The sequence below is a fragment of the Tachyglossus aculeatus genome, chromosome 2 (genome assembly GCF_015852505.1).
Source record: "Tachyglossus aculeatus isolate mTacAcu1 chromosome 2, mTacAcu1.pri, whole genome shotgun sequence".
Lineage (NCBI taxonomy): Eukaryota > Metazoa > Chordata > Mammalia > Monotremata > Tachyglossidae > Tachyglossus > Tachyglossus aculeatus.
Genome location: NC_052067.1, coordinates 16,405,947 through 16,414,528, shown reverse-complemented (window position 1 = coordinate 16,414,528; position 8,582 = coordinate 16,405,947).

The following is an 8,582-nucleotide window of genomic DNA, read 5'->3' as shown; positions in this document are numbered from 1 at the left end:
CCTTTTTTGTTCCACTATGCGGCATTCATGAGGCCCAAGTTTATTTCTCTTAGGCCTGGTTAAGCTGTACTATATTTTCATGGTTGAACCAGTCGCTGTGGAAACTGGCCCCTAGGAAGAAGCAGCACGGCCTAGTGGATAGACCACAAGCCTGGAAGTTAGAAGGACCCGGGTTCTAATCCCAGCTCCGCCACTTGTCTGCTATGTGATCTTGGGCGAGTCAGTTCACTTCTCTGTGACTCAGTTACCTCACCTGAAAAATGGGGATTGAGACTGTGAGCCTCATGTGGGACATGGACTGGGTCCAACCTCATTAGCTTCTCCCCCAGTGCTTAGCATAGTGCTTGGCACAGAGTAAGTGCTTAGCAAATTCCATAAAAAAAATGAACTTGCATCCAGGTGCCAGAAAGACCAAATGTCAGCATTTAAGCAGCCGGAATTCTGAAGATAGCAGTCGGGTCCTTTCAGTGCCAGATAGGCTGTTTGGTGCTGGATGTTTTCTGACAGGATCCAGCACAGCAGAAAGAACTTTCTTCCCATTCATTCATTCATTCATTCATTCATTCATTCAATCGTATTTATTGAGCGCTTACTGTGTGCCGAGCACTGCGCTAAGCGCTTGGGAAGTACAAGTCGGCAACATACAGAGACGGTCCCTACCCAATAGCGGACTCACAGTCTAGAAGGGGGAGATAGACAACGAAACAAAACATGTAGAGAAGCAGAAGCAGCGTGGCTCAGTGGAAAGAGCACGGGCTTTGGAATCAGAGGTCATGGGTTCGAATCCTGGCTCTGCCACATGTCTGTTGTGTGACCCTGGGCAAGTCACTTAACTTCTCTGAGCCTCAGTTACCTCATCTGTAAAATGGGGATTAAGACTGTGAGCCCCACGTGGGACAACTTAATCACCTTGTATCCCCCCAGTGCTTAGAACAGTGCTTTGCACATAGTAAGCCCTTAACAAATGCCATCATCATCATCATCATCATGTAGGCCCCCCAAATTAGTTTTCCAAGATGAAGGAAGCAAATATCAGTGACCATTTATGAGACCACCCTCTCCCGTGGGTCACTTTGCATTTGTTGGGCGTGTTCAGGTACCGCATTCTACTTATGTTCTTCGACAAACCCTCTGTGGGGACTCTTGGTTCAAAAGATATGTGGGGGAGAAGAGAAAGCATCCCGGAATTACCAGGAAGTCGAGGGCTGGGGAGAGAACCGCTATTAGATGTAAGCAAGACAGCACTGATTCAGGTTGGCACCGGGGGAGTCTGTTCTCACAGACAGTGACCTTAGGGGTTCCGTGCCAGCCTTGAACCATCACTGTTCCCAAGGACCTAGGGGTATTAGATTGGTTCTGAGGTTCCCGCAGAATTGGGCCACCTCACACCAAGCTGGAAACTCGCACAAAGCACCACAAAGCAGGGAGGAAGTGATCTTCTCAGACGTCTGCTCACGGGCCCTTCTTCAACATTTGGAACATTGAGGAAAGGCAGGAGGGTTTCAGAGACGTCACCCTTGTCACTATATTTAAGAAGTGGGACTGTTGAGTGTGTGGAAACCATGATGCGACCTCACTGCTTTCTATCTGAGGCCGGTTGCCCACTACTCTCCTCTGCCAGAATCTTGAAGTTGCTGTCACCATGAAACACATCCGGAATGATCTTTGTAGAACTGCAGGAGAGGGGTTTTCTACCTGGGGTCTCTATGGACACTGAGAGAAGCAGCATGGCCTAGAGGAAAGAACACAGGCCTAGGAGTCAGAGGACATGGGTTCAAATCCCGGCTCCACCACTTGTCAGCTGTGTGACTTTGGGCAAGTCACTTCACTTCTCTGGGCCTCAGTTACCTCATCAGTAAAATGGGGATGGAGACTGTGAGCCCCATGTGGGACAACCTGATTACCTTGGATCTCCCCCAGCGCTTAGAACAGTGCTTGGCACATAGTAAGCTCTTAACAAATACCATCATCCCCAGACTGAGCCCCCTTTTTCCTTTCCTCCCCATCCCCCCGCTGTACCTCCTTCCCCTCCCCACAGCACCTGTATATGTTTGTACAGCCTTATTACTTTATTTTACTTGTACATATTTACTATTCTATTTATTTTGTTAATGATGTGCATCTAGCTTTATTTCTATTTGTTCTGACAACTTGACACCTGTCCACATGTTTTGTTCTGTTGTCTGTCTCCCCCTTCTATACTGTGAGCCCGTTGTTGGGTAGGGACCATCTCTATCTGTTGCCAACTTGTACTTCCCAAGCTCTTAGTACAGTGCTCTGCACACAGTAAGCGCTCAATCAATCAATCATATTTATTAATACGATTGAATGAATGAATGAATGAATGATGTGCATTTAGCTTTAATTCTATTTATTCTGACGACTTGACACCTGTCCACATGTTTTGTTTTATGGTCTGTCTCCCCCTTCTAGACTGTGAGCCCATTGTTGGGTAGGGACCATCTCTATATGTTGCCAACTTGGACTTCCCAAGCACTTAGTACAGTGCTCTGCACACAGTAAGTGCTCAATAAATACGATTGAATATTGAATAAATGAATGAAGGAGAGCAGGGTTATAGCAACTACTCAAAGGTTTGACTGACCTACAAGGTTTCTCAGTAACCAAAGATTACTCCACACTGAGATGGTTGGCCTCCTTGTCCCTTGACAGTGGAATAAAGTAGGGCTCTATACTATGTCTAAAATTGTTTAACCTCTTCTACCTAGCTGTGTTCAAGAGCACAACAGGGAAACTGGAGGCTGGTGTCAGAATATGATTCCGGTTCACTGGGGAGCTCAGTTCAGTGGACTGAGAACAGCATAGAGTCATTCGCTCAATAAATCCAATTGGATGAATGAATGAATGAATTCATTCAGAGGCTCCTAGACGCAGATATCTTTATTCTGAAAAGCACATACTCTCCCTTAAACCATGTAGATGGGTAGGGACGGCTTCTCAGAAATAACAAAGGGCTATGGTTTGGCAACCAGATGGAAGAAGATGAAGCCTAGGTATCAGTCCATACCCGGGCAAACAACTCCGTACAACAAGCTCTTAGTACAGTGTTCTGCACACAGTAAGTGCTCAGTAGATACGATTGAATGAATGAATGAACTATGGACCTGTATTAGTGACCCAGACCTGAAAGCTGTCTCTGAATTCAGTTACCTGTCCTGTAACCCAAGGGTAGACAAGGAGGAGCAGTTTGGCCTAATGGAAAGAGAATGGGCCTCAGAGTCAGAGAACCGCAACACTGTCAGTAAGTCAGTCAGTCAATCGTATTTATTGAGTGCTTACTGTGTGCAAAGCACTGTACTAAATGCTTGGGAGAGTAGTTATTGGGGTCTTTGCCACTACCTTACTGGCCACCTATTTTGGGGATTCCTGCTGAGACTGCTCACCACATGAGATGCCCAAGGTGGTTTTTGGGTCAGGAACCTTCACCAACGAGAAGCATCATGGCCAAGAGGACAGAGCACAGGACTGGAATCAGGGAACCTACCTTCTAATCCCAACTTTGTCGCATGCCTGCTGTGTAACCTTGGGTAAGCTGCATAACTTCTCTGTGCCTCAGTTTCCTCACCTGTAAAATGGGGATCCAATACTTCTTCTCCCTCCATCTTAGACTATGAGTTCCATGAGGGACAAGAACTGTGTCTGACTTAATTATTGTGAACCTGCCCCAGTACTGAATACAGTGTTTGGCACATAGTAAGTGCTTAACAAATACTATTATTATTATTATTATTAGAAGCAGTGTGGCTTAGTGGAAAGAGCATGGGCTTGTGAGTCAGAGGTCATGGGTTCTAATCCGACTCTGCCACTTGTCAGCTGTGTGACTTTGGGCAAGTCATTCAACTTCTCCATACCTCAGTTACCTCATCTATAAAATCAGGGTGAAGACGGTGAGCCCCACGTGGGACAACCTGATTACCTTGCATCTACCCCAGTGCTTAGAACAGTGCTTGGCACATAGTAAGCGCTTAACAAATGACATCATTAAATTATTAGAGTCCAGTAGGCACTTGTCTCACTCCTGACTGTTTCACATCCCCTCACCCCCGTGACCATGAGAACTACATGCCATCAAGTGGCAAGACAGCATCACAAATGGCTGGCCCTTTAATTATCAGCCCACTAAGATCAATGCAAAGCTCATTATATCACACCTTCACTGGATGGGACATATGAGGTGAGAATGGATGGGAATAGGGTGGGCAGCCAGCTGCTCTTGATGAGATGAAATGGGATAGACATAAGCAGGAGAGACAGAAGAAGTATAGTAAAGATGCAGTGGAGCAAAACCTTAAACGGTATGGCAGAACAACAGCCTACTGGCTGGCAGGCACAAAAGATAGATCAGTATGGCAAAGAGCAATGAGAACTTGGTTGATTGTTTTAAATAGCAGAGCAGAGACAGACCCTGACACCAAGAGGGAGAAACAAGATCAGCCCCAGGTACCCTAAGGTGACAGGTGACGGGGAAATTGTGGCATGTGCATTCTTTCATTCATTCAGTCGTATTTATTGAGCGCTTACTGTGTGCAGAGCACTGTACTAAGGCGCTTGGGAAGTACAAGTTAGCAACATATAGAGATGGTCCCTACCCAACAGCGGGCTCACAGTCTAGAATGTGGGAGGGATTGTCTGCCATACATGAGTGCAGTCAGTCATATTTGCATGCCAATAAACATCTTGGACGAATGCTATGTAGCAAGGGAGAGAGGGAGGACAGATGGATAGGGAGAAGCAAGGGAAGAGAGGAATAGTCCATAATAACAACTGTGCTATTTATTAAACTCTTATTACATGCCAGGCCCTGTAACAAACCCTGGGGTAGATGCAAAAAATCAGGTCAGGCATAGACAGTCCCGGTGCCACACAAGGTTCACAGTCTTAGTGGGTGGGAGGATTTAAAACCCATTTTAACAGATGAGGAAACTGAGGCACAGAGAGCTAAAGTAACTCACCTAAGGTCAGCCAGCAGAGATTAAATTCCAGGTCTTCTGACTTCCAAGCCCGTGCTCTTTCCACACTGCCTCCCAGCTATAAGGTGTGGCTTGTTTTGAACAAAATGTATCCATGCCAGGTTTTCCAAAAGGTCCAGGGTATTCTGGAAGAACTCCTGGAGGCTGGACACAGAGGCTGGGATGGCAACCATAGAAAAAAGGACCAAAGTCCCCCTAAGGCACCATGTTCTATAAGTGAGGGTGGGTTTTGATGGTCCCCCAAAAAACCCAAAACCATTCACCAAAGCTCAGTGGTCCATTATACTCAGTGCACAATCCTGAGGTATTTGTGTAGTTTGTGGGGATAGATCAGAGCACACAGAAACTGTGCCATGGCACAAAGCATCAATCAAGATCACCTTTCATCACAAGGAGCAGGGCTCCTTCCCCCAAGCAGAAGAGTTTCCAGAGCCATAAAAAGTAAATGTGTTATTTTTGAGGTCCTCAACCCAAGCAAATAAAAGAGAGTTTTAGAACCGGCCATTCAAGTTATATTTTATTTGTCGGTCATTTTTATTGCGTTTACTATAGCCCCTTATATTTTATCACTGGGTCAAATTTTTACTCATATCGTGGTGAAATATATCCACATGTGTATATACAAGTATTTCTAAATTATAACTGTTCTGTGTGTTTGAGTTGTGTGAAGAAAGGGTGACACTGAACAAATTTGTTTGTGTGTCTTTTTTTCCTTGTAGATTTTTAAGGATCCTGACGATGACAAAGACACCATTCAATAGCAATTTATGTACAATAATAATAACTGTGGTATTTGCTAAGCACATTCTACATGCCAAGGACTACATTAAGTCAGATCCTGTGACTCTCAGGCCTGTGTTCTTTCCACTATACCACACTACTTCCCTCTGGAAGTATTGCCATTAAGAGGGCTGCCAATCAATCAGTCAATCTGAGAGCTTTTACTGAGGGCTTACTTTGTGCAGAGCACTGTGCTAAGCACTGGAGAGAGTACAATATGAGGTGGTAACACAATCCCTGCCCATGAGAACTTGCAGACCGATCTCAAGTTGAAAATAGATGGCTTCAGTTCAGCTCAAACCCCCTCCAGGATGAGGATATCCCTCCCCTGCCCATCTCCTCTTGTCCATTGTGTTTCACATATCCACACCTGAACTTGAGATAAATGAAGCACTCTGCTGCTTGCTGCCATCATCCCCTTAGACCGTAAGCTTGCTGTGGACCGGGAATGTGTCTGTTATATCGTTATAGTGTACTTACCCAAGCGCTTAATACAGTGCCCTGAACGCAGTAAGTGCTCAATAAATACGATTGACTGACTGACTGCCACAGCCAGCTGAGATTCCCAGTATGGCTCCCATGGCAATCAAAGCTGAATAATAATAATAATAATAATGATGATGGTATCGGTTAAGCACTTACTATGTGCCAAGCACTGTTCTAAGCACTGGGGTAGATCCAAGGTAATCAGGTTGTCCCACGTGGGGCTCAAAGTCTCAATCCCCATTTTACCGATGAGGTAACTGAGGCCCAGAGAAGTGAAGTGACTTGCCCGAAGTCACACAGCTGACTTTGGGCAAGTCACTTCACTTCTCTGGGCCTCAGTTACCTCATCGGTAAAATGGGATCAGACCAAATGGGACCCAGGGCCTGGTGGACTCCAGGTAGCATTAGGGTGGAGGAACTTTCAGCAGGAAAAGGCCAGCCTTCTTACCTGCATTGGTTAATATGATCAGCCTGAAACATATGGAGGTTAGATGGGGAACCAACCTTACCTTGAATCTACCCCCAGCACTTTGTACAGTGACTGGCACATACGAAGCACTTAACGAGAACCAGCATGGAAAGAGTACAGGCCTGGCGGTCAGAGGACCTTGGTTCTAACCCAGGTCTGCCACTTGACTGCTGTGGAAGTCATTTCACATCTCCTTGCCTCAGTTTCCTCATCTATAAAACTGTGAGCCCCACGTGGGACAAGGGACTGTGTCAATCCTGATGAGACGGTTTCTATCTCAACATACAGTACAGTGCCTGGCATGTAATAAGTACTTAGCAAATATGATAAAAGGAAAACAAAAATACGTGCCAGCCAGCAGTGATGTCGGAGAGACAACGGTACTTTATCTTACCTTCTCTTGCTGCCCCTCTTTTCCTTAGGGCTGAACAAAATAAGTAATTTACCTCCCAGATGTGCAGAGCTTTTGTAGCTGGTTAGTGTCAGAGTGAGCTTGGAGATGTTGGGATAAATGGCTTCTTTGTTAGTGAACAACAATACTACTTTTCAGGAGTGTGAAAACGATAGCTGGGATGCTGAAGGGAGCCATGATGTATAACTGACCATAGGCTTTAGGGGCTCCAGTGACAGAGGGTTCCTTCCTCCCCTTCCCCAAGCCTAGTCTCCTTTGCTCGCATCCATATTGCTGACACAAAGCATTGGCTTAAGGAGGCCAAAATTCCCAGAGAACCAACATTGTACGGGAAGCAGTTAAAGAAAAACCCAGCAGAGAGACATTTTTACATGTTTTAAAAGCCCCGATAAATTCTCTCCCATAAAAATGACAAGACAGTAATTTAAAATGAAGCAAAGAAATGGGCAGGGAGAATCTCTGAAGATACTTGGAGCCGAATTAGAAATAAGCACCCGCTCCCCCGACCTCCTTCCCCAGCTACAGACAGCGCATTCAGCAGACATGCTGGCCCGTTAGAAATATCAGAACCTCCCTCGTACCTGAGCCCCCGTCTGTCTATGGGGTTCAGACCTTTCCTCTTGCATGCAAAACATCCCTTCAGGCTGGATGGAAAGGGGACCCTTTGTGTGAGATGTTGGGAACGGGCACATTTGCCAGCTCTTTAGGTAAAAATTCCATGGGCATTTCTCAGAATAACTGTCAATTGCAATATTTGTTAAGCTCTGATACTCATCCCAGCCCCACAGGACTTATATAAATACTCTTATGCTCCTATCTTATTTCCCCCATCCATAATATATCAATGTCTGTCTCCCCCGTAGACTGGAATATTCCGGTAGACAAGGATTGTCTACCAACTCTGAGGTATTGTATTTCTCAAACACAGTGCTCTGCACTTAGTAAGTTCTCTATAACTACCATTGATTGATGGACTGATTAAGCACTTACTAAGTGCCTAACACTGTACTGAACTCTGGGGTAGATAATAGATAATAACTATCAGACATAGTGTATATATGGGTAAGCTTGTTGTGGGCAGAGGGTGTTTCTGTAATATTGTTATATTGTACTCTTCCAAGCACTTAGGACAATGCTCTGCACACAGTAAATGCTCAATAAGTACAGTTGATTGATTTAGATGACAATAGAGGCCTCTGCAGAGGTGATGCTAGAGGTGGATTCTGGTCTGCCAATTAAAAGTGCAATTCATTATGATTCATATCATACCCCCTAAGCACTTTGACAGCGCTTTGCATACAGTAAGCACTCAATAAATACGATTGAATGAGTACTCACTCCACCTCCACCACATTTATGCACATAAATAGACTTATATTCTTTTGCTTCCCCTACCTGTAATTTATTTTAATGTCTGTCTTCCCCACTAGATTGTAAACTCCTG